General features: G+C 40.1%; 1 long non-coding RNA gene across 4 annotated transcripts in view; it reads right to left on the bottom strand.

Moving 5' to 3' along the window:
* LOC139075759 (uncharacterized) overlaps positions 1–27,679 on the bottom strand; it is a 592,181-nt gene that overhangs the window by 179,437 nt on the left and 385,065 nt on the right. For all 4 annotated transcript variants that reach the window (XR_011526528.1, XR_011526527.1, XR_011526526.1 and 1 more), the window contains exon 3: positions 20,374–20,537. This is a non-coding gene — a long non-coding RNA (uncharacterized lncRNA). The remainder of the gene's footprint in view (positions 1–20,373; positions 20,538–27,679) is intronic.

Raw genomic sequence — 27,679 nt, forward strand, 5'->3', positions numbered from 1 at the left:
CTCTTTCTTGTCAACCTCAATTACCCTTTTAGGGCACATTTGGGGAAGGCTTCTAAACTCCTAAAAAACTAGGGCTCTGTCACTCTTGAGGAATCTTGTAACCAAGCCAAACAATCTGGTTTACTACCTCATTTTTTTTCTGCCTTTGCCAATTAGGGCAGGGCAATGGAAAGAGGGTTCAACAGGAAATTCAGAGACTTGGGTTCCAGTTCTGACACCATAACTAACTACGTGGCTTTGGGAGAGTCTCTTGATCTTTCTGGGCCTTGGTTTCCTCGTCTTCAAAATGGAAGGATTGAAGGAGATGAACTCAAATGTGTTCTGGCAGCTTCAATATTCTGGGAACTTCTTATACTGTAGGACTATTGCCAGAGAGAGAATGTCAGAGATTATGAAGCCCCTGAAAGACATGGCTTAAAATTATCTTAATTACAGTGTCTAACAAATCTTGAGCCCTCAACAAATAATCAAGTATCAAGAGAAAGCATCCCAGCATTATTTATTACCCTAAGTTGCTGTGAAATACTAATGTCAAGTACTAGTGATGGTACTTGAATTACTGTATGTACTCAGGTAATTACTGTACATAATTTGCAAATATGCAACAGCACGTACGTTGTAACGATAAGGATAACAATACAGTTGATAACAACTTAGGCTTGCATAAGATTATTTTACTTAGAGTTTCAAAGTGTTTCATAAACACTGGCTCATCTATTTTCTGAATACCCATAATGCAAGATACAGCCGGGGATGGAGAAAGAGAGGGAGTGAAAAGTGTATATCCACACTTTGGAAACGGGCAATCCAGGCCCTGACAAAAGTACTGATTTCCCCTGGGTGACACAAAGCCAGAAACAGACCTGGGAACACAGACCCAGTGTCCAGCTCTTCAGCCTACTTCTCAGAAGACGAAAGCTCAGTACCCTAGCTCTCCAATTTACAGTACGAAGTTTATGACATGGCATTACCCAGGCACTTTAGGGTGTCAATTTCCTTTACAGTTTTATAAAATATCATTGGGAAGGAGGAAGAAATTTATGCCTGTGCACTAAGAGCTCTCCTGTCTGCCCACCCTCTTGGGATGAGAGTTGGTTTCACCTGAAGAGAGTTGCAAATACGAGGCACACACTCAGTGCTGCGAAAGCCGTGGGGTTTGTTTTTAATTTAAAGAACAGCTCTGATTTGGCTACACATTTTAAGCAGGCACTGTATAATAGAAATCCACTGAATTCACTCAGACGGGAACAAGTTATGCCATCCTAATACTGTCTAGAAACCAGATGTATAGTTACTGTTTTGTTTTTTTTCCCCTGGTTTTTTTTTTTCTCTTGCTGCATAAAATTAGTTCCTCAGATACCAAGATTCTAGAGGCTCATTGTCTTGCAAAATATTCAGGTGCCTCGAGATGATCTACAATAATAAACCTCCAGTGCAATAGCAAAACACAGATAAAAATGTGAAAATATATATATGCATGTATACATAAAATGAAATATAGATGCGCTATGAGAATGAATCACAAACACAAAGAGGAACCAGGTAGAGAGGCAGGAAGACAGCTTCCCTTCCAATCACGCGAACTGAGAAATAGAATGGATGCTCATTAAAGTAGTTGACCAGACCTCCAATTTGTTCTGTGATTAAGAGATATCGGTTGGAGGAGATTGGTGAGGGAGATCAATATACTGTCTTCATTCTTAATTCTTCTTTAATGTCTCTGTCTCCACAGGGTAGCTGAATCAGAGATGTAGAGTCAATCTTTATCCACCAGGGGGCTGTACTTCAGAAAAAAAAACCCCAAAACAAAGATGGTTTGGGCTGCAGCAGATAAATCAGGTTGACACCCAGCTCCCTCTGTCCTTAAACTCCCAACTTTTGTTCAAGTGTTGTCATGTTGCTGGCCTATAGGGATGAGACATGGAGGATAGAGGGAATGATGGAGAAAGCTACTCCTTGATCTTAAAATGAGGTGATGGTGTAAAGCACCTATTATGGTCTTTCACACTAAAGCACTGCATCAGTGTTATTCTCATCTATCTCTACAATTCAAGATAAGGGGACCCACCCTCCTCACCCCAGGTCTCCCAGGTTCAACCTCTCTGGAAGTGGTTCTTAGCCAGGGGTGATTTTGCCCTCCAGGGCCCTTATGCAACGTCAGGAGGCACTTGATTGCTTCAACCAGGGGGAGGAGTGCTACTGGCATCTAGTGGATAGAGGCCGGGGATGCTGCTAAAGATCTTACAATGCACACGACAGCCCCTGACAGCGACGATTTATCCAGCTCAAAAAATGTGAATAGTGCCGAGACTGAGAAAGCCTGCACTACAGTGATAGGGATACCTTGATGCTTCCACCCAAGTGGCTGGTGACATAGCTCCCTGCACTTGGAATCCTTGCCCCAGAATTACTTTAACAATCTGAAACATACTCATGTCTTCTGCTTCACACTGGGTATGCTGCATAGAGCTAAGTGTAGGATCAGGCCTGCTGTCACATGTCCTCAAAAAGAGTTGGAGGTAGTTGATTCAGGGGACTGAGAAGGGCTAGGACGGTGGAAAGGAGCTGATTGGTTGTTGCTATAAGCCTTCTGTGCCTATAACTTTTTAAGCTATTTGTATGCCTCAGGCTATTATGTGTTCATTAAAACATGCTCCCTCTACTTCCTGGACACATAGAGTTCATTTCCCAGCCTCCTTTGCAGTTGGATGGTCATGTGACTGAGTCTCAGCCAGTGGAATGTGAGAGAAAGTAACAGACACATTTCTAGGCCTGGCTCATAAAAATTTACTACATGATCTTTTACCCTCTCTCCTTTCTGACTCCTGGCTGTATATCGAGGCTCCAGCAAAAAAATCCAAGGCTGGAAGGGATGGTGGTTCCACCAGATGGAAGGAGCTTTGGTCCCTGAAGGACCATATTGAAGATCACTTGTTAATCAGCAACACTTGCATTGGACTTTATGTGAACAAGAAATGAAATAAGCCACTGGGAGCTGGGGGCTTTTACAGCATCCAGCATCACTTAGCCTAAATTAATATAATATGCATGTATTATTTTAATTTAAAAATATAATTCAAATATAAACAATTAAAAGTTAGTTTAACATTTTTTTGTGGAAAGCCTGTTGCTGTCACGTTTCTGTTCTAGACTTTCTATAATGCCACTGAAATTTCTTTTTTGAATGTAAACTGGCCCAAATCACTTTCTACCTTAAAAGCACTTCAGTGGCTTCCTGTTACACTTAGTAGAATATTTTTAACTTCTTATTATGATTCACATGGCCCTTCACAATTGCAAAAGAACATTGTGCTTGAGGGAGAATAGCAGGTGTGTTGTTGAAAGGATGAGCTTTGCCTCCCACTTCCGAGGGAAGGGCTCTGCTATCCTTTTCCACACTGCCAGCAGCTAAAGTGTAGGCTCAGACAATCTAACATTCCCACGCAAGATTTTAAATCTTTAAGAAGTAAAGCAAAGACACAGGGATGGTTGAGAAATTCTTTAGGGTGACAACCTTGAGAATGGGGCTACAATGACACCAAATGTCCAAGACAGCAGTGGCAGTGGCATGCAGTACCCGGACTGTTCCTGCGGCAGGGGCTCATCTGTGGTGCCCTGCTGCCCAGCTTCCTTTAGATCTTGCCCACTTCTGAACTTGAACTTGGCTATTGAGATTGCGCAGAATTAATGAGGAAAGGAATCCAAAGGAGATTGAGATAGTGGAAATTTTTGTGGAAATCTCAGAGAAGCTTTGCATATAGTTGGTGCAATCTGATATGGTGGAGCTGACCTCATGTTTTCTGGAGAACTTCATGCCCTCTCATATTCCTCATTCAGGACCACCTCCCTGAATTTTCTCCTGAAGCGTAATAGTCACTGCAGACAGAAGCTGCTTCTCATTTAAAGTTCTCATGGAGGACAACAGGGACTGGAACGAGCATGACAAATCCCTGTGATTCCTGCCACAACAAAGTAGAGGAAGGACCAGGCATGCCAGCACTTGGGGATGGAGCAAGAGGCCAGCCTCTACTTTGCAATTTCAGTCTCCAGGAAGATTTAAAGCTGCCACTGCAAATACAAACACACAAACTCTCCATCTAAGGGCTTATACCTAAAGCTCATTGATAGGGTTTGCTAAATTCCATTATTGAACATGAAGTTAAATTTTGACTCCCTTCAAATTTAAAAGCCAGAGGATAGAAAATACTTTGTGCAGGGTGATAAAAAAGAAAATGCACAGGAGGATGACTCTGGGAAATCTGGCTTCTACTTCTGGCTCTGCCACTAAACTAACTTGGTCAAGAATCATAACCACCTTGGAAGTCATTTTTCTCATCTGTAAGATGAGAGTGTTGGAATAGATTGGGTGAATTTCAAAGACACTCTAGCAGCAGACTCCTTTCCTTAAGTCAACCTTTAGTTCTTCATAAATGTGCAGTAGACAAAAACGTGTAAGGACAGAAGCACCCCTCTGCTTGGAGCACAGGGTGGGAATTGGGAGGCAGGAAAAGGCCCTCTGGAGAGCAACTGTGGAAAGCACTGAATAAGCTAAGCTCAGCACTGAACTCCAAGAACCTCTAGACTTAAGAACTTGTTTTGTTTGCAGAGTGAGAAGGGTGTGAAGGTAAATGGGGATGGAGGGAAGAGAGCATATGAGGACAAGCAGCAAGTCTGGAGAAGGCATGCTTTATCTCGTTCACAATTGGACCTAATGTGGGTTCTAACTGCCACTTAACCAAATGGTGGTTTGGAATCCTGGATGTTGAAGATGGACAAATGACGGCCCGTTAGCAGGGATATAGCAGGTGTGCATCCTGATGCTCACCTGTGGTTGACCAGGCTATCTGATAAGAGATATCTATGATGCTCTCAGAGACTCATAAGTCTCTGTGTGTCATGTAATGCCCACTTCAGCCCAACTTCCTGAACTTGCAGCAGGGGCCCACAGGCAGATCAGTGGCTCAGCTGCCTCGGGGTTAATCCCTCCCACTCCGCTCTGCAGGCTGAATTTTGGGGGAAGGGAGCAAGACAGTAAGAACCATGTTAGATGCAAAAATCCAGAGACTTGCCTCTTGCCTTAGTCCCCATACAAATCCCCTTCAAGGAAGCATCTCTCCCTCCAAAAATGGGCATATTTATCAAACCATCAATAAAAGGAAAATGGACGAAAAAAGAGAAAAATCTCCCTTCCTGAAATGCGTGATACGTTTGGGGACCCAGATTTAAAACTGTATCCCAGGACTACATCCAAATCTGACCCAACGTGATGTTTCCATTCAAAAGTTTCAACCTGCTGGAGAAAGAAGTTCTTACTTCAGAAACTCAGATGCACTGATTAAAAGTGAGTGCCACAAACACACACTCCAATATCATCAAGAGCAAGTCAGAACCCACACCAGAGTTAACAGGAAACTAGGTGGAGGAGAGTCAGAGTCGCCACTGAAACAAAAGCTCCAGCTCTGAATGCCAGCTCAGCAGGCAGCGCTCGCCTTTTCAATGGGACTCGTTCTTTGATGTGTGTTTTTTAACCGCAACTTTCATGTGGTGATGGAAGAAGCTAAGAGCAAGGTGGTAGCATTATGTGAAGACCAATGCTTTCAAATGCCCTTTGCCCTTCAACAGCACCAGGCAGACAAAGAAGAACCACATAGCCCGGAGAAGCCTACCTGTTTTTTAAAGAATCTCTGTGCTAGCAGAATCTAAAAGGGTGAGAAGGAGCATGCTCTTCAATGGCAGAAAAAAATTTGGTGGGGCCACTTAGAGAGACAGATTTGGCTTAAAATAAGAGTTCACTACAGCTTCACTTGGATCATAACCCAAATTAAAATTATTTGTCTTCAATTAGCTTAAAATAAAATATCCCCATGCGTGGCAAGTCTTTCACACATTTATTTTCAGCAGCAGCAGAACGAAGCAGCAGTAGAAGTAACAGGACCCGGAGCCTTAGGAAACTATGCAGGTGTGTCTTGTTTTACATAAGACATACATTCCTGGGAAAGCTGAGTGGAAGGGAAACAATATTTATACATAAGGTGCATGCTATTTTAAAAGCATGCCACTGAAAACTCTATTTTTTGATGGCTAAACAGAGCTTTTCTACTTCTGGGTTTGCCTAATGAGGTTGATTTAACTTGAAGGATTTGAGCCCGCTGTCTGGGGCACTCTCACAGCAGCAAGTTCCTACAGGGGACCTCTAAAAGCTATTCCGGGCCAGCTTACCCAAAAAGACCACAAGAGGAAGGGGCCAGAAATGTACCTCATATCATCAGGTAGGAACAGGCAACTAGAAACATTTAGCTGCTAAATGGAGCCACATTTTATAGGACAGTTTCTAGAACTGGGAAGGGGGCTGACTGTTCTCAGGAGCAGCAGGAGAGGGAGGGCTATGGTGGGAAGGGCGTGCCCATACAGCAGGACAGGACCCTATCCAGGATAGTGTCAACACACAGCCCACGTTCCACTGAAAGCCAAGGGTCCAGAAGGTGGTGGTCCAATGTGGTCATCTTAGTAGCTGGCATGAGGAAAGCATGGGCAGAGCAAAGAGCTCCTCATACTCTCAGGGACACCAAAGCTGGAAACCATGTGTTCAAAGCTTGCCTGGGAGGAAGGCCGACTAAGAAGTAGGGAGAAAATAAGACGAGGTAGAAAAAAGGAAGGGCAGCAGGGGAGGAAACAAAGAAGCAAGACTCTTCAATCTATGTATTGGTACAGGGGCACAGGATGGAATTGATGATTTTAAGAATTGGTTGAATATGAAATCATTAACAAAGTCCAGGATGTTATTATTAGGCATCTGCTCACATACCTTGCACTATATCCCATCCCTTGAAGCTTAATGAATGTATTTTCAGAACAAATAAAAGGAAATACTACTTTTTACAGAAAGCAGCAAACTGAGTCACCAAGACTAACTGAAAGCTAAAAATATATCTTTACTATTTCTCCATTTTTTAATAATTTCCATTAAGCCATTGATTGCTGATACTGAGGTTTTAAGAGACTTTCCAGACGTTTGGAGCATACCTCCGTTCTTCTGACGACAAGAGCCTTATGCTCTGTACACCCCTATGATGGCATCAATTCCACTATATTATAGCAGTTTTTACAGTTCTCATTCAGGAGCACTACAGCTGGCTCCCACCCGCCTTCTCAGGCCCCCACCTGGCCCCACCAGCACTGCAGGGAGACCAACTGGATGGTCCTCAAACTGGAGGATCTGTCATGCCCTCAAACCCAGACACCAGCTGCTTTTCACCTGGCATGTCTTTTCTATCCCTTCAGCCTCTGGGCAACTCTGACTTCACCTCTGAAAAACAGCTAAGCCTTCAGCTTTCCTAGTCCCCTCCCTGACTCTCTCCTCCATAAGGGGCTCTCACTACAGCACAGTTCCAAGAGGATTCAGCCAGGTCAGTGGGAGTCTGTTTATCTGTTTCTCTCACCCTCTCCTCTTCCCTTCCTCCCTGCCTCCTTCTTCCTCTCTGTCTCTCTCCTTGAAACTGCATTTAGAATTTTAGATTACTTATGACCTCAAGAAGAGGGCATTCCTATTATTAAAGCTATCATGAAGTACAGAAGCATCTTTTTAAAAAGTTTTAAAAGTCAGCACAAAAGGAATAAATACCGCTTTCTATCATAATCCTCAGTCTTGAGGTTTAGGAACTCAAAGTGGCTTGACTGAGAGGTAAGAACCACCAACAGGAGTTGAGTGGTTATAGGGTGCCATGTTCTGTCCTAAGCCCTTTGTGAGTTAGCTCACTTGGTCCTCACAATAATCCCACCAGGTAGGTACTAAATGGCCTCCATTTAAAGATGAAGACATTGAGGCTCAGATTAAGTTACATTCACGTGTTGCTTAATGAGGGGGATAGGTTCTGAGAAATGTGTCCCTAGGTGATTTTGTCATTGTGCAAACATCATAAAGTATACTTACACATACCTAGATGGTGTAGCCTACCACACACCTAGGCTCTATGGTACTAATCTTATGGCATCACCATCATATATGCTGTTCATCCCATTATGCCACATATGACTGTACTTATTCATCATCGTGAAACTAGTAAGTGTTGGAAGAGAATTCAAAATTAGCCCATGCTCATAATACTACCTTTAATCGTTACTGTTAAGTAACCTAGCCAGAGATGCTGTGTGTGGCAGAGGGAACTGTACACCCAAATTCCTGTTCTTCCATACTTTAGAGTTGTTGCTAGGAAATGACTTCCTCAACCACCCGCCTCACATGGCTTTGTGACTAGTATTTGTCAATAGACTGAGAGGGCTTGACGTGTGCCACTCTGGGCCAGGGTCTTTAAGGAGAGGGTACAAGTTCCCCATGTGCCCTTTCCTCTTCTATAGACTGGAACCCTTGATGCCTTGTGACCTTGGAAACTACATGTTCCCGATGGCAGAGCTTCTGTCCGCTGAGGTCTTTGCCTCTGTGGAATGGCATCCCCGGATCCACTGGAAACCAACTTGCACTCTCCACCTTACTGTGTTTCAGTCATTGCAGTTGGGGAATCTGTGTGTGATAGCAGTTACCCTTCCCACCTAAGAAGCTAAGAAGGCAGGGAGATGTCACCCTGGAAAGGCGTGAAGCAATTGGCTGAAAGTCACAGGGATAATGATGGCAGAGACAGGAATCACATGTAGATGGAGCAGTCAGTGAGAGGAGGAGAACCAGGAGAGAAGGGAGCCTCAGAAGGGAGTCCTGGCAGACGCCTGCTCAGACTCATTGTGATCTCTGGGGAGCCAGTCTGGAAGGTAGGACACAGAAGACTTCCTTTTTTTTAAAAGTATTTTTTTTCTCTTATTCTTCTTCTCCCCAAAGCCCCCCAGTACATAGTTGGATATTCTAGTTGTAGGTCCTACTGGTTGTGCTACGTGGGACACCGCCTCAGCAGGGCTTGATGAGCAGTGACATGTCTGCGCCCAGGATCTGAACTGGTGAAACCCAGGGCCGCCAAAGTGGAGCATGTGAACTTAACCACTCAGCCAGGGGCTCGTCCCCTGGAAGACTTCCTTTGAAAAGACTCAGAGTCAAGTGTTGATGAGGATGGGTCCATCCACACTGAAGCAGGGCCCAGATACCACTGCGACATAGAAGGATCAGGAAACTGGCATAAATGGGAAGGACCATGAACCATTGTGTGGACATGACAGATTGTCAGGGCCCCTCTAAGTGGGAGAGTCCTCCACCATGTAGAAGTAGGAGAAAGAGTAGTCAAAGAAAAAGTGTGGGCAAACTGGGCCCTTGTGGTTGGCATGAGAGAAAAGGCCATAGTTCTATGGGTATATGGACAGCCAGGGACTTACCAACACACTGTAGGTTCTCCAAACTTATTTCAAACCCACACAGTGAAGCTGCCAGGAAAAACTGGACATTCTCTCTCTGTTCAATGACCATCCTCTGGCTAAAGGGCACTAAAATGCTGAAAGCCCTTGCATTAACTGAAGGTACTCGATGCTTTGTGGACAACAGATCTTTAAAATGCTGGCCACCTCTAATTAAAAGTCTCACTCAAGCTTCTATGCTTTCCATCCCCATCCTTCATCCATGGCCTTAAGGAAGCTCTCCCGGAAGTATGCACAATGATCCTTCAGCATTTGGAAATGACTATGCCTTTCTGTGCTAAGGGCTCTGAGCTGTAAACCTGTCCTATGACGGTTCCTATTCCAACATAGCATCTCCCCCCAGGGTAGGGCGAGTACAATATAATATGTTTTCTCAGGGGACAAAGGGTGCTAACTACCCAAAAGTACACAGCCTACTCAGGGTACATTGTGCATTCTAAAAACTTGTAAGTGTTCTTCTGCCTTCATGAAGAAGGTAAAAGCAAGAAAGTGGATTAAATGGACAAACAACAGCCTACTTCAGATTTGGGTATTACATTGTCCTCAGCGAAGTGTTTCTAATGTTCTTGAAGCTTTCAAATAATGAAAAGGGTATCCCCCCATTGAAATCCAAGTAAATACGCTGTAATTGGTTTAGAGTGCCTTTAATACTAGTGTTCTCACATTTTAAAACTCTTTTTTCCAAGTTTCAATAACATGTTCTTGAAAAATATACTCTCTAAGTAATTCTTTGTCCTCAGGAAGACACTCAAATCACTTTTCTAAACTGATGGTCTGGCATCCTTCCAGAACTGATTTAGAAGTTGTGGCTCACACCCCATATCTGAATCTTCTAACCTTGGCACATTCCTAAGTCCCAGGAATAGGGTTGGCAGTTGGGAAGGAGGGCTATAAAAAGAGAGAGAGCTGCCTGAATCTAGCTTTGTTTAGCAAATTTTGCTTTCATGAAAATCCTAGAGAGTCAAGAAGACATTGCCAAGATACCTACGAAGTTCTCAGTAACCTGTTAGACTGTTCCATATGCCATACCATGCTCAAAATAATTTAAATTTGTATAATGCTTTATAGTTTACAAACACTTTCATATTCATTATCTCATTTAATGACTATAATAATCCTGGGAAATATGCTGGGCAAATATTATTATCCCCATTTGATAGATAAAGATACTGAGGCACAGAGGGAGTTCTGCCCAAGTTACTCAGCTAATCAATACCTGAGCTGAGAAAGAAACTTGGTCTCCAGGCAGCGGGTTTGGTTCTCTTTCCACTGTGTTGTGCTGCCTCTTCAGAAGCCTTTGGCTCCAGTCCACCAGTTTCCAGGCTGCTTCTGATGATGGCTAGACTGCTCAGAGTGCTGGTCATACCAGGCCAAAGCGAAGAGATTATGATCACTGTGAGGAATGCCATGGCCAGGTAGAATTCAAGTAGGGATTGGATGAGATATCAGTAGGGAAAAAAGCCCCTTTATCCACAGCATCTTACAACGCCAGCACGAGAACTCATCATTTTCACTAATGTGCAATTTCTCTCAAAGCTCTTTGGAGTTAGGGGTTTGCTTTGCCTACTGTGAGAAAGGCATCCACCAAGCTAAATTGGGCCCTCAGGCACGCACCCAGCTTTCTCAGAAGCGAATACTGTTTAGATGGAGTCCTTCCATGCACATCTCCCAGGACGGTTTTAGACAGCCTATGAGTATACTTTATTTCCTTTAAAACAAGTAACCTAGAAAATGAAATAACACATATTAGATTAAGCTCTGTCCCATTTGGCTAATTCAGAAGTTAATGGAAGGTCTCTTTCGGTCATTGGTATTGGCAGAGACACACTTAGTGAAACTCCCGTGAGAACTTCACACAGGTACAGTCGTAGCTCTTATCCATAAATTAAGAATGGGATTTAAAGGTAGCTTTCTCCTCTCTAAGAGGGTGCCATTCAGGTCTCTTTTGACAAAGGCCGTGCTCACCAAACGCCCAAAAATATACAAAGAATGAGAGACATGAGGAGGGGGGAGGGGCGAGAGAAAAAGGAGAGACTTGAGAGGGAGCTTTGAAATGGGTATGACATAGAGTGGGAAGAGAAGAATGAGCCAGATCACCAATAAATATAATGGAGGCACCCACTGTGCATGAGGTTTATGTTAACTAACAATTAATTTCACCTCTTTGAACCATGCACAGTGCCTAGCACATAGACTGTCTGTATTAGAGATTCAGCACAGCACACTGATTTATAATTGTCCTGTGAAGTGAATGCTGACTTTAAAAATAGTGCAAGCGATAAAAAAATAAAGCTTGACTATTCATGACTTTAATCCCAGTCCCTATATTCAAGCAAATATATCCAGAATCAAATCATTTCCTGAAAACACATTCTGTCTAATCGTTTCTGTGATCTTCTATTCTGTCACAGAATTGATGAAGCTACTCCGCCACTTTTCTAGGAGTGAGTCACCTTCTGATAAAGAATAAAAAATGCAATAACCTTCTCACCTCCTTCTCAAATGCACACTGTGCCGACCCACCATGATGAGATGACTATTCATATTACGAATCATTTTATTTCGTATTTTGTATCTATATTTACAAGTGGAAGAGGTCTATAGATTTTTTATTGTGTTATTTTACTATCTTTCTCTATTTTTGGCATCACACTAAATCTGACATCATAAAATTAGGTAGTTTTCAATACTTTTCTGTATTTAGGAGCAATTTAAAATTAATTGGCTTTTGAAGGTTCCAGGAATTATTTTAGAGCTTATACTTTTAATATTTGAATCATTTTTTAAAATGTCATTTAGTTACTGAGTTTCATCTTTGATTGCCACTTTAATTATTTCTTTCTAATTATTCTTAAGCAATTTTGGTAATTTATATTTTTCCAAAATATTTTCATTGCACTGAGTTTTTTAAACTTACTAGAATGTAACTTTGCACAGCTCTCTTGTAATTTATTTTGTCCCTGAATCTATTCTAAAATTCATGCTCCCATTTCTAATTTTGTTTGTGGATCCTCCTTTATTAAACCTGACAAGGTTTATCAATTAGTAAATTAATTTACAAAATAAATTAATAAATGATTTATTGTTATAAATATCATATTATGTAATATATATATAATTTATATGATAAATATATTATCATATGAATTATATAAAATAGTTTTTCCTAATACCTAGAGATTGATTAGTCACTTTTACTATTTTTAGGTTTCTGATTCTTTTATTGTTGTTTTTATCTTTATTAGTACCTCAAGGTCTTGTCTTATATTTGTTTTAAAATTTAATTTCCAGAGTTTTAGTTTTTATTAATTTGTTATTCTTTATTTCCCCAAGAAAATTAAACATTTAAAGCTATTATTTCACCTCTGAGTATAGCTTTGGCTGACTTTCATAAGTTCTGACATGTAGCATTCTCAATTATTGTTTACTGAATCATACACAATTTTTTTGTGTCCTTTGAGCCATAAATTTGGTTCAATGTCTGAAAATATGAAAGTAATCTTTTTTTAAACACTGCATAATTTCCAGAAGAGAAAATAACTACTTATTCTTAATAAAATTGATTCCAACTAAGAGGAGGACATTTTTTACCATTATCTGTTACTTATTAATATCTCAGTTTTTAGTCAGGTAGTTTTCAGTTCTGTCTATATTCACATTGACACATTATCCTACTTTGATTTCCTGGGAGTTTGGGGCTGAATTCTAGAGTACGGAAACTAAGAAACCAAGAAATTCAAACAGAATTTTCCATGTATAATGATTTTACTAAAACTCCCATTGAAAACAAACAACAAAAAATGGACCGACAATTTACACATATTCTTGCAACAAAGAAAGGGCAAGGATGTTTTAAATAGAGGAATGTAGAGAAGGGCAGAAGGAAAAGTGAATTGCAGGTGTATTCTCCCTGTGGGCAATTACACTCAAGTGATACAACATCACTTCAAAATGGGTTCTTAAAAAATATGTGAGTTCCTACATGTTTTTCGTCTTTGTTATTTGCTGCCCTCCTCCCTCTTTTCTTTCAGTTCCTATCTTCTTTTCTTTTCCTCTCCCCATTCTTTCTTCCCTTCTTCAACAGCGCTCACAAACACCTTTCAGTGAGGAGGGCTGGCATCCTTGATTGGATTTGAGGTCTGATTTATGTAAAAGAATCAGCTGTGTTCACCCACCTCCACTCACAATCTGCCACCGTCCTAGTCATCAGAAATAGAGTCTCCATCTTTCCTCAGATGGAATGGAATCTCCCCTTTTCTGAGCATAAATTCCATATCTTACCAGCAAGGTCACAATCCAAATAGGAAGCAGGTTATCTCCCTCCCACCCTACTTGAGGATGATTGCTATAAAATATCAAAAGTTAGCACAAAACATTGAAACTGCTTTAAAAATCTTGGAAGGAATAGCAAGTAACAAATTAGTAAAAGAAAATGGCTTAATTGCAATATGCTAGGAAGTCAAACACGCCTAGGCACAAAAGTAACTGTTGAGGAGCAGAATTCCAGGGAAAGCAAAGCAGATGGTTGGGTGAAAAGCAGGCAGCTGATCACACAGCTGCTTCAACCATGACTCCACTACTGTCCAGCACCTCGCAGGGCAGCCTTATGGGAGAGTAATGAACCCCACTTTACAAACAGAGACTGTGAGCATTAGAGAGAGAAATGACTTTCTCAAAAGTTAGAGCTGTGATTTCTGTCCAGATCTTCAGATCACAAACAGCCCTACCACATCATAGCCATACCTGCTGCCTTGTAAGAATCTGCCCTACCAGAAAAGATCTATTGCCCAGCCCCTCATGCAGACACATTTCTCTGTCTCTAGACCTTTGGTCTAACTGCTGCAGACTCTGTAATTCCACGTATTCTTCAGGGAGGAGGTCAAGTTTCATCTGCCACAGGTCTTCCCATATGACTTCAGACTCCTCTACTCTTCCCCCACTTTGGCACTGACATGGCAACCAACCGCACATTTGACTTCTGATTGTAAGCAGCTTGAGGACAGGCGCTGCAGAGTTCCTGTCAAGTGTGGATGCAGTGGGTCAATGGAGTGTGGTATATCGCAAATCCCTGAAGATTGTAGTTACTGAAGGGCAACATGTGAGGAGAAAAGAGGACATTGAAAATGAGAGAAATTAAGAAGCTACTGACTACAATCTCAATTAACACAGCCCATCAGGTAGGAGTGCCCTGGAAACCGTTCAAGGGCAATTATTCCAAGACTCTATCTTTCCTTAAGAATTCATCTCCAATAAATCACTCTTTACATAAAATTCCAAACTTTCAGCTGCATCTTTATCCCACACAAATACATTGCCTAATGTCAACAAAAATTTCCCTAAACAATTAGTCCCACATATCTAGCAGCTTCCCATTAGTTAGTTGCATTTTGAGGATTTAACCTAAAAATTTTAGTAGGATCTGAAACTTTCTTTCAGATGATTTTTTTTCATTGTACTCTGAACTTTCCAATTCTATGTACATATTTTAATCACTATTTTAACACTTTCATAATTTTTGAGGGACTGTATCATTTTTCCAATTTTCTCCCAAGGGACAATGACAGTCTTTCCTATACTTTTCAAGTATCCACAATACACATTAGTTGTACGGGATATTGAGTCTACTTCTTTCCCCACTGAATAAAAAGAAAGTTCTCCCAAATTTTCTAAAAATTGCAATTGCCACACAGGCATAACCAAATATGCCTAGAATTTGCACAACACTAAGAGAGCCTGCCCTGTGTTTGCTCCCCCAACCAGGCCCAATCATTATTCTATTGTCATATGAAACATTCGTTTTGAGGAATTTCTGACATCTTTCTAGTTTGCATTGTTGTTCTTCCATGTCTGTGTCTACTTAGTAGGCGGGGAATCTAATTCCCTAGGAAGCACATTATCTGAAACATACAATCGGTATATACCACAATGTTTAATTTTTTTCTAAATTTCCCCTCATCTTCTTTGTCAATACCTATTTTTAAAAGTCATTGCTGCCTTCCAGCTGTCCAAATTTTCTTCTCATTTTTCTCTTAAAAACTGACTTAAAGCAGGAGGTCAATATCTCAGCCATCATTAATTTCACGCCTCCTCTTCTCATTTATTCACTGGTCTTTTTTCTCTTGAAGATCACTTTTTTTCCTTGATACATTTATAAAAGACCTCCTTACTCCATCTAACCTCTTTTACTAGCAATATCTCATTTCCTACGTTGGCGCTCCTTATCTTTTCTTTGCTAACTTTAAGTTGTTCTGTCTATTTTTATATGGTTCCTGCCTTTTCCACTCCCAGGGCAATTGTCCTGTTATACACGGATCTTGAGCAGCCATTGGGGATGACAGACTGTATTTTACTAGAATTCTAGAGGCAGAGGGGCCCTGCAGCCCCATGCTCTGCCCAGTTCTCTCACTGCCACACTGCAAGGGAAGCGTCTGCGCTTTAATTATATTGTCATAGGCCACCTCACACCTAGCTACAATTATGAATCTTAATACTTCCTCCCACTGCATCATACATATTAGATTTCCTCCCAATGTGTTTTTCAACTAGGAATAGTACCTTGTAGTGTTGTTATCAATGATCACATTTCTAAATAGGCAGTGGAGAGAATGGAAATGATTTACTCTATTAGGGTGAGGTCATTTGCCTGCTGCTAAGTGATTTGCATGCTGGCAGATCCTAGAACTGTGTTTCAGAGGCTTCCCCACATTTCTCCCTTCATAACAAGGTGTAGCTTATTTTTCTCACTATAAAACTGTCCTTTACTTTCTTCTCACACACCATTCTCTCCCACTAGAGAATAAGGCACACTCACACAAGCATGGCATTGCGAGGTAGTCTCTATCTTCTGAGCCAATATGCTCTTTAGCATAATTCATCATCCTCTCTGGTTTTTCAGGGCTGGTGACAATGGTGACTCCCCTAATATCTGAATGAAGTCCTTTATAAATATTTTGCGGCGTGATTGATATCTCCTCTAGTTATTTTTCTCACACCTCTTCCCTTCCGTCTCTAACAGATGGGATTCCATCATCAGAAGCAGATGTTACAGAGAAAGTAGCATGAGCCCAGAAGCTCTCCTTCTAGCCCCAGCCTCGCCATTAACTACCTCTGTGATCTCCACGAGTCACTTCAACACTCTAGCCCTCCGTTTCCTTGTCCATAAACTGAAGATGACAGTGTCTTCTTTTTTTTTTTTTTTTTTTTTTAGTTTTTTTTTTTTGTTATTAATGTTATGATAGATTACAACCTTGTGAGATTTCAGTTGTACATTTTTGTTAGTCATGTTGTGGGTACACCACTTCCCCGTCCGTACCCTCCCCCCACCCCCCCTTTTCCCTGGTAACCACCGATCAGATCTCCTTCTCAATATACTAATTTCCACCTATGAGTGGAGTCATATAGAGTTCGTCTTTCTCTGACTGACTTATTTCGCTTAACATAATGCCCTTGAGGTCCATCCACATTGTTGTGAATGGGCCAATTTCGTCTTTTTTTATGGCTGAGTAGTATTCCATTGTGTATATATACCACATCTTCTTTATCCAATCATCAGTTTCTGGGCATGTAGGCTGGTTCCATGTCTTGGCTATTGTAAATAATGCTGCGATGAACATAGGGGTGCAACGGACTCTTGAGATATCTGATATCAGGTTCTTAGGATAGATACCCAGTAATGGGATGGCTGGGTCATAGGGTATTTCTATTTTTAACTTTTTGAGAAATCTCCATACTGTTTTCCATAGTGGCTGTACCAGTTTGCATTCCCACCAACAGTGTATGAGGGTTCCTCTTTCTCCACAACCTCTCCAACATTTGTCGTTCTTGGTTTTGGATGTTTTTGCCAATCTAACGGGGGTAAGGTGATATCTATGACAGTGTCTTCTTCAGAGGCGTACTGAGGTGATCAGAAAAGACATTTATCCAAAAGTGCTTCTTAATACAGTTTGATACTTAAATGTTTGATACCTCTTAGCTAAATCATGTTAACTTTTCAAAATCAGATGAAATATAAATTATTTTCTGTTTCACCCATCCCCCTTATTAGCTTCTCATAATACTAAACAAACACACTTCTAGGAAGGTCAGCTACATTTTGAGAAGTTCCTACCAGTGAATTGTCAGACACTGAACAAAAGGCTAATTTTATCCACTCCCACCTCCATCCCTATCTATGTCTCATTAGCAACACATTCTCCTCCTTTATTTATATAATGTAGGAGGGACCCTGCAGGGAGAAGGAAAGCGCTTGCTTGATTTTTGACTGAGCCTCATTCCTTGAAGTAAGGTGTCAGGGTTGCCTGTGGATCTGGAAAGCATTTTGGAAGTAAGAAGCAGACAAATGTAAATCTTTTAAACCCCTATGATAAGCAAACTCTCCTAAGTTCAACATATAAATATAAACACTAAATCAAATCAGATGCTTATACATTTTTTAATCCCATCATAAAACATTTTGTTTTGACAGCTTGGTAATGTAAAGTAAAAACACCGACAGCCAAAAGAATCAGCATCTTTGCCTGCCTGCTACCTGAAAGTCTTCCCTGTAAATAAATAGCAAAAAAAAAAAAAAAAAGTACGTTTATGTAAAGAGAAACACTGATTTACTAGAACTGATTGCTTCATAGTCTAATTACTTTTCAACTGGCTGTTCCAAATTAAGATGTCATTGATGGCTTTTGGTGATATATTTCATTTTAAGCAAATTTATTCTATAATAGAGTACATCATAATGGAAAGCAGAGTTCCTACTCTTCCCTCCTCTTTGTAGCCTGATATCTTGACAAGTAAATTAAATTTAGCAGTTAAAATGCTTCCATTAGTAATTTTATTAAGTTAATTAAAGAATCTCTCTTTCTGAATTTTAACTACCTTCCTTTCAGAACAATGTTGATTTCTTTTTTTTTCTTTTATTAATTTCATGTATTTAGGGACAGTGATATATTCTGGGACCAATCAACAACTATCGGTATTACATTTCTGTGGTCAAGATGCTACCAAGCAAATCAAGTAAAAAGAAGAATTAGCTTAAAAGTCTTTGAAGTCTATAGGTTCTTAGGAAAAGGCAGAACTACTAACAGTGTCTCCATATGTATAGGGTAAGTCATAAATAGTTCAAGTAGAGTTTAGTTATAGATGAAAAGAGAAGAATGCCAACTCTTTTCTTCTTACTCAATAAGTGTACAAGTAGTATGCTTGTAAAAAAAGATATTGAAGTTAGTAAAGCACATGCTAAATAAAATCTTGGGCCCTCTCTAGAGGGTGGCATTTTAAAAGAATCCAAATATTTCTAAGAGATTTACCATGAAAAGTGTTGTCTCATTGACCATTGCCTGTTTCTTGTGGTTGGTGTGCCTAAATTCAGGAATTTTAGAAACCATTTTAGGAACTTGAAGGGAGCATAGTGAAAATTTTGTCTTGTTCTCTCATGTTAAAGATGAAGAAATTGAAGGCCAGGGGTTAATAATGCCACCACTACCAATAATAATAATAGAAACTATAACAACAGTGGCTAACATTTATTGAAATCATTACTGTGAAGCTTCACATATATTATCTCATTAAAAAGCTCCATGAGGGAGATTCTTCTAATGCCCCAGTGTTATAGTTATGAGAACTAGTAATGCATAATGAAGATTAAGTAGCTTGTGCAAAAACTATATGACTCTACAGTCCTGTGTTCACAACTAGTGCGCATCATTACCTTAGGTGAATGACTTGGGGTCATGCAAATTAGTGGTTCCTCCAGGGCTAAAGCTTAGGACACCTGCTTCTCAAATCTGCTCTTTACAAACTAGGCCATATGAAGAAAGCTGGAAATCCAGTGGTTGAGCTAAGGCTTAGGCATTGAGAAGACGCTATGACATTTTAAAAGGAATCCCATTGCCAAGGTGCCCAGTGGAATATTTGCTTCATGGGTGAAACCTTATCAAAGGCTGTACTCATGTGTTCAGACCCAAAGTGGCATTGCATTTAAAATTAGGGGATTCCACCCTTTACTCACTCACTGAAGGAATGGAGATCCAAGGATATAGTCCATGGCAATTACTATTAACACCTCCCAGCTTCTCTCATTTCCTAAGACTCTGCTCCCCTTGAATAGCTCACTCTGAGAGTTCAGTCGCCACCATCCTTCTCATAATTGCTCCCATCACCTCCTCAAATCCTCATCTTACATCCTTGCTCAGTACAATCTCTCACATCCACATTTCAGGTACCAAGCCCACCCACTTCTGCCCTTTTCCTCTGGTGGACTGAATGCTTTTCCTATCTATGTTCCAAACTCACCGCTTTCCTCATGAGAATAAGTCACCATAACATTTTTCCTCCTATCCTTTCCCTGTTTTTCAGATTCTGCTTCCAAAAAACCCCAAGAAAGGAATCTGGCAACTCATAGATGCTTCCTGGCAGGATAGAATAGATGAAGCCACTAAACTGTTTAATACGCCAGAAAAGAGAAAAGACTGAGACCACTTCATTTATTTGTGTATATTCCTCCCCTATTTTTTCACACTGGGAAAGGTTAAAACGCCAGATGCCTACCCAAGGTGATCTTTGTATATTCTGGGGAGCCCATTCCACATGCTTTTTATGTTTTTACCCAATATCAAGACAAACAGGGTTTGAGAACTTTATTGCCCTTTGCCCCTTATTTGATCCCTTGTCATCCTGGAAATAGGTTTTCAAGATGGGGCTCCACAACCTGTGAAGCACAAGAAATTGGCAAAAGTCCTCCCGAGTGTTTTCTGTGGAGGATGTTTCCTTTACTAAGGATACCCTTCCCCCAAAATGATGTCTTTAGAAAGAATCTAGCATTCTGCAATATTTCTATAATTAATGGCTAGATGAAATGAACAGGCCCAGAGAAAAAAGAGACTGGATCATCCAGGATGTTTTTCTAATTAGAAATGATCCTCCCTGCCCTGACCCTTTCCTGAGAAAGAATACTACTTTTAGCCTGGAAGTACATTTTCTGTATACCTCACCACACAGCAAACATGTTTTCATTAGAAATTTACTTCTTACCTCTTGAGATCCTGCCATTCATTGCATCTACGCTTTGGTGAGGATCTTTTTCAATTATTTTGAGGATCTTGTTGTTTTTTATGTGGAGTTCAAGTCCAGTAGTGAAATCTGTTTCCTATTTGTAATCGGTTTTCAGCTCTGGAAGAAGCCCAACTGGTAAGTCCCTGTGAGTGAAAAAGAAAAAACCAGAATTTAGTTATGCAACCTGAGCTTATAAAAGACGAGAGAAGATCATTCAAAGTGGAGGGAACTGCAAAAATAAACATTATGTGCTCTTCTCCAACCCCAGTCATTCTGGTCCAGCATTCAACCCAGAGTGTGATCAGTTAAATGTATAGAACCACAAAAGAGCCATTGGGATCATGAAATTTTGCAGCAAAATCCCCATTATTTGTCACATAAAAGGAAGAATGTGTGATTTTAAAATAAAATAGCAGAGACAGAGATAATGAGTCTGATGCAGTAGATGTAGCCAGCCACAGTTGTGAAAGATTCGATAAGCTTCTTCTTACTTGTCCTTCACCCTGGAGGCTTCTGAAGAGGCCTGAATATCTGGCTTAAAGTGAGTGATGCTACTTGAAATGAAAAGCAGGGAGAGTGCAAATCACTCTTCTGCATAGGCTTGGAATAAGCTACGGCACGGCTGATAGACAGATTCAGGTGTTTAAGTGAGTGTGATTTCCAAGCAACGATTTCTAAACCCTACATTGTTGTTGACCTCCATCATGAGATTGGACATGTTTACGAAGGCACATGCAGTAGAATGAAATGTGCTGGGAAAAATGCTGAAGTCATTTTCCAACACCACAGCAGTATTACTGCAAAATGAAGCCAGATTATCCCAATCAGCAATAGAGTCCTCCTTCATACCCTTCTTCTGCTTAATGGTCTGAGTCCATTCCAGCAAAGGACCTTTCTGTTTCAGGACTCCTTCTATGAGACTAGTTGGAGGAAACCAAATGAGATAGATAATCCAATGTGTGTGCTCAGGCAAGGCTAAGAACCAAGAAAGGACTTGAAGAAATGGTACAGGACTATGCTTTTGTCTTTTCCATTTCTTCCTCTCTTTGTTTTCTTCTTAAAGGCAAAGCTATCTGGAAGGTAAAAACTATCCCAAAAGAAATTTTTTTCTCTTTGATTTGATTGGCCAGAAAGTAAATGCAAAACACTCAATTGGCAGCCTTTTAAATCAAACACAATTAACCACATTGAAATATATGGTCTACAATTGTATGTTCAATTAAATAGCTCAAAGCAATTTGTAAAGGTTGAAAACCTCAATTGCACACTGAAGCTACATAGGTCTACTCAGATTTCCTGCTCCTTCACAAAGGCCTAAGATTTACTTCCTCAAAAATTAAAAGCAGAAATTTTTGTTGTCTATTAGGCACCCTTAAAAAGCTTTATTGTAAATTAAATCAGATACTTGCTTTCAACCTTTTCTTGAACCTTGTCAGAGAGAAAAACAAAACACTACTGAAAAAGCAAAGACTATTTTTCATGATCACCAGAACAATGACCGTCTCTAGAGAAGCCTCATCATCTCTCTAATGCCCATTGGAATCATTTCTGGGCACTCCACTTCATCTCTTCCTAAGTTACATTCTGTGATATATTTCATACCTATATGCAGTTTTACTTAGGCCGGTTGAGGCTATTTCCATTTGCACCATTGGTGAGAAAACAGTGTTGATAACGGCCATTAGTTTGAGCACAGCTATCTGTAATTATAGCCATTCCATTTGCTGGCAACCTAGTGGTGAAATTTTTCACATTCCACTTAATTGTATAATGATTTATATACACATCTATTAGACTATAAGATACTCCAAGGCAGAGACCAGCTTATTCATCTTGAAATCATTACAGCATCTGCCATGATATTGGGTATATTGATCTTAAATGATGAAATAACAGAATGAATGAATGAATGAATGAATGGGGCAGGGAATTAATATTTAAATACAGACAAATGATTATTTGCGTTACAGTCACACTATTATACTGAGAACTGTCTGGAAGAGTTTTCGGAGAGCGACAGAGAAAGCTTGGCTGACTATTCTTGGAGAACACGTTGACTGTTTGTTGGATGGAGACAGTTCATCAAGAAAGCAGATTTTGACCCTTCAAGAACTTGAATGTGATGATGAGTTTATGACAGTTCTAAAAGCCAACATACGGTCGGTGGCCAGATTGTGGTTCTGGACTGAGAGGCTTCCATTTGGAAGGCAGACAAGCATTTGAATTATGGGTCTAATGAAAGTGTCAATAGCAATCCTGTTACTGGAGGAGCTGTAAAACCCTGCTTAATGAACTAGGCAGGGACACAAAAACACAATGGTCTAAAATGTACTGTAGGAGAAAATGATAATTAGCCTAGATTTCATGTACAAGATAAAATGCATAGGGATGATATTACCACTGAACAATATTACAGCCCTTCAGGGGACTGTTGTGTTAAAAGGGTTTGGCGCAGCCTTTTCAATCCTCCTTGTATGAGTGGAGACGTACTATACAATTGTGAGCTGTGAGTTGGGGAAAGAATGTCAGATGGTAAAATTCCTATCATAGATGCTGACAAATATTAATGACAATACAAAGGGTTCTGGCCTCATTAAGCGTTCATTCTTATTTGGGAGGTGTTATACGATATAGAATGATAAGCCAAACAGCTTCCCATACAAGAGGACTGGGGGTGAAAGAGAAAGGCATTCTCTAATCTTGAAGTCTACTTTTCTAGACCACCAAATGTCAACCAGCAAAGTAAGGCAAGACAAGGCCAGATCTGTAGGCAGAAATTGGGCAAGAACCACTTACTTCCACCCTGAGAGTTAGGGAGTTACTGAGGCAGCCCTGGATATAGAAGACAGTGTTGAACTTGGAGTCAGGGGGCTGAGATTCTAGTCTTAGCTCTGCACTAACTCCGAGTTTGAAATTCCTCATCTCTTGAAAGGAGGGCAGAGGTGAAGGTGAAATAGAGTGGCACTTCAAAACTTTAAGGAACTTACAAATCACCTGAGGATTCTGTTAAAATACAGATTCTGCCATGGTTGGTCTGGAAAGGGTCTGAGGTTTTGCATTCCTAACAAGCTCCCATCTTATGTCGATGCTGCTGGCCTATGGACCACAATCTGAGGAACAACTGACTACACAGTATTTCTCAACTTGAAAGTTCTATGAAACTACCAAAGTCAATAATAATCCGTGGGCTATTTGTTACTCCAAGTGGGCACAGATAGACAATTATTGAGCTTTGGGTATCATCAATGCAAAGTTGTTTTGTCTGTTTTTTCTTAAGCTGCTCTATTCTAGTTAGAAAACTACATGAATACTGTGTCCTTTAAAAAGATAAATTAGTCAGGAATCTTTGGCAGTGGACTATTAATACTGTTAGGCTAGCTAAATATTGCTTTTGAATCAATTGTTTTATGACCAAATGGATTGCATGTGGAAAAATAAAATGAGGGAAACTGGAAATTATGAGTTGAAATGGTGGATCCACACCTAATAAAATAAAAACAAAGGGGATCAAATGATGTAAAATGAGGCATAGTGACTGTAAAAAATACGTTAATGTAATCACAGTAGCTGTGGGATGAAATGTGGGATGTGGCTTATTCCTTGCACAAAGAGTATCTTAGGTGCTTAGCCTGTTAAAAGCAACCTACAAAGCTATAATCCACTGGGTTCTTTCCATAGATACTTTCTTTTCCCCCACCCAGGCTTAATTTTTAAGACGGCAAATCTACATGGGGGCGGGAGAGAGGAATACTGTATGAATCCATGGCTTAAAAAAGTATTTCACAAGTCTGTAGACAGGGATTTTGTATTTAATAGACATTTTCTTGATTGTGTCAAGCACAATACCTGCCACATAATAGAATCTCAATTAATGTTTGTCAAAAAGAATGAATTGAAAGCAATGAACACTTGACAAAGCTGCAAGACTGAAATTAAGTGAAAGTTCACAGGATCTTCAATAGTTGAAGGGGTCATAGTTTAGGGGAAAATGCATCTTTGGTTATAATAAAGAGAATTCTTTCTTTTCCTCTTCTCCTTAAAGAGAAAGCTTTGGCTAGAGAAGACTCAATGAATTAATCTGTGAACAAGAATTTAATGAGCTCATATTATGTGCTTTATGCTTCTTATAAGCTGTCTCTTTTACCTCTTTCAACGACACTATGAAGTTATTATTATTATCATCTCAGGTGCCACAACTAGAAAATGGCAAAACTAGGGTTTCACCCAAGTTCATCTGACTTAGAAGTCCGCACTCTTCACATAACTTGTAATATAGTTGGGGTGGGGAGGAGGAACAAGATATTTTTTCAAAGCAAGGGGAAAAGACTATATTTTCTAAAGTGCTAAATTATGGAGACTGTAAGTTGTTAAGAAATCAAGAGAAGAGAGAACTCACTCTGGACTCGGGTCAAGGCTGTTTTCATGGAGAAGGGCTGGAAGGGGGCCCAAGATCGTTCATTCACGACATATTTGAACGGCCCACATAGAAAGAAAGTTGGATAGACAGTAGACAGGTGAGGTGAGAAGATAGAGGGTCTTGAAGAATGATGAAAGTGATTAGTATTTGTTTTTGAGAACAAAAGAGTCAGAAAGACTCTGTAATGGAGACCAGGAGAAAGCAACACGTGGAAAACTGTTTTTTCATGTTCAGCATATATTGGGCACCCAAAATACATACTGCCAACAGGGTAGGGAAAAGGGAGCATGTGTTGCTAAGATAAACTAAAAGCAAATCGTGAATAAGCTAAAACCTCCAGTCAGACAAAAACCTATTTGTAAATTACTCCACTTAATTTCCAAGTTGTGATTGCCTCTCTCTGCAAACCGGTTTATAACATTCTCAATTAAGAGTTTCCTATAAAAAAGAATGAATGAAGTATTTCAAAACTGGTATGAGATATTAAAGATGACTCACTTTTAAAAAGTGGTTTTGTTTCCTGTGTTCTGGATAATGCATTTGAGAATGTAGTTTCCAGTCTCACCCATCACCCCATTGTGAAATCAAATTGAATGACTCTCTGCTCTTAGAATGATCGCTCATTCAAATGCATTCAATAAATAAAGCCCAAACACAATGAGGCACTTTTCATAGAGCATCGCGGAGAGCTAGGGCCTGGTCTCTCTCACCGTGTGAAGCTGAGATTGAAGTAAATAAAGCATTCACCCACACTGACTGCATAATACATAGTGACTTACTGTTTCCTAAGCTCCTGCACGTACATTACCTCATTTGATCCCCACAATGACCCTATAATAAAGATGGTGTTGGTTTATCATCCCCATTTAACAGATGTAGAATCTAGAGCTCAGAGTAGTCAGTGATTTGCCCAAAGTCACACAGCAATCCAAGCAATTAAACCTTCTCATCCCCTTCTTTGCCCAATTCCCCAAACAGGAGACCTGTCTCAAGTACAAAACAATACAATTAGTAGAATCATTACCAAGATTGGGCAGAATATTTAATTCATTCAGATGTGCCTCCAGTGATTTTGTAAATACTGAGGAATTCATTTTCCACCTCCTGCAATTCTGTGAATTCTACCCTGGACAAAAGGTCATCCAAATATGATCCTTGCTCCAAGTTATGGAAATGTATGCAGACTAAAAGAATATGGGCCAAACACAGAGGAAAAATATCAGTGGAACTCCCAGTGCCATTTACTCTTGCTACCTCAAATCCTTTTTGAAATTAGGCAGGTTATAAATCACATAAAAATATAAAAATGTAAACTCTCGCTCTAAATTCAATTATCATATATCAGAGGGGGTCATGAGTGCAGTAGATTGGAGAGCTAGTAAAACAGACTAAAATAGGAATAGTGGGCGAGCCAAAGAGAAAGAGAGAGAAGTTTTTTGAAAAACTTTTCAATTTACATCTATAGAACATACTGAAAATTATCCAAAAAGGAATATAAAATACAATTTTCCCCAAAGCAACATCTTTTCAGCCTCTAGTCCTACTCAGCCGGAATTTGCTTCAGAGAGTAATTAGCAGACAAGCGATGAACTCCTCTTAAAAGTCAGTCTGCTGTCGGAGCTGTAGGGAAGAGCACCTAGAGGCCTTGTCCTCAGCAGGTGAAGGGGTTAAAGGAATTAGAGAGAGCTTCATTTTCTGACATTGCCTTGCAAACACCATTTATAAAGTAACCAAAGCCAGCCCTCTCTGTCTTCATTTAGGCCTTGCTTTGCTTCTGTCTTCATCTTGGCTGTGGAATCATCTAGGCTGTGCAGATCCATGTCCAGAAGCTACAGATCTACCACACTGGCTGGGCTCCTACAGCCACATCCGCTGTTGAGAGAACTTGTTGGTTGCCCTTTTCCTCAAAATTTCTAATTCCTTTCTCTCCTAAGTTCCACTGTATCTATTCACCTGTGAATAGTGGCAGAGCTTCTGAAAAAACATTTCTTTATTGTAGACCCTTCTATTTTGTGAGTCATGGAATTGAGGGAATCATAATTATATCAGCTAATATTTGAGGCAATGCATTCTTGCATGTGCTTCTAATAACTAATCCATACAATCAAAGCATCCAAAGACACCAAAGGGTTTTTATTCTTCTCCATTAAAAACAAGAGATAGAAGTCAGGATTCCAAGGTTTATTCTTCAAAAGGTGGGTGACTCAGAACCAAAGTTAAATTATCTAGTGTTTTTAGATATCAGGAAATATAGTTTTACTAATATTTCACCACATTTTCAAACTTGATTTAAAAAACAAAAACAAAAACAATATTGCTCATGACCCAGGCTATACAACTACTTTGCATTAAAAGCCATGTTGAGGTCTTTAAGCCATTTTGAGTGTTATGACCAGTGGCTTCAGGAATGAGGTTTTGTTTAGATAACACAAGACCTTTGTTGTTGATTGAAACCTGGCTTGATGCCTCTCTACATCTAAATAATTAGAAAAAATACATTTAAATGAGAAGCAGATGCCGTTTCCGGATTTCTATTTTCACTGTACAGAGTAAATTGAAGCTTTCATCTCTGCATTTACTCTTTGGATATGGTGCATAACACATGAAACATTACTTAAAACACAGGGCGCTCTTTTCTCAAAGGTAAGGGAAATAGGAGTCTCCTTGAGTGCTACTCATTCCTTCAAAATACTTTCTGCTCCAATAAAACTAAACAGGGTTATTCATTCTCCATTACACCTTCCTATGCATCCAAGCCTGGTACTAAGCCAGCAGATCCAAGTACAATGGGGAAAGGCTGGTGCTGAATGCAGAGACGGCAGGCCCTGCTGGTGATCTGTAGCTTATAATTGGCAGCAGATGACAAAT

The sequence above is a fragment of the Equus przewalskii genome, chromosome 14 (genome assembly GCF_037783145.1).
Source record: "Equus przewalskii isolate Varuska chromosome 14, EquPr2, whole genome shotgun sequence".
NCBI classification, from domain to species: domain Eukaryota; kingdom Metazoa; phylum Chordata; class Mammalia; order Perissodactyla; family Equidae; genus Equus; species Equus przewalskii.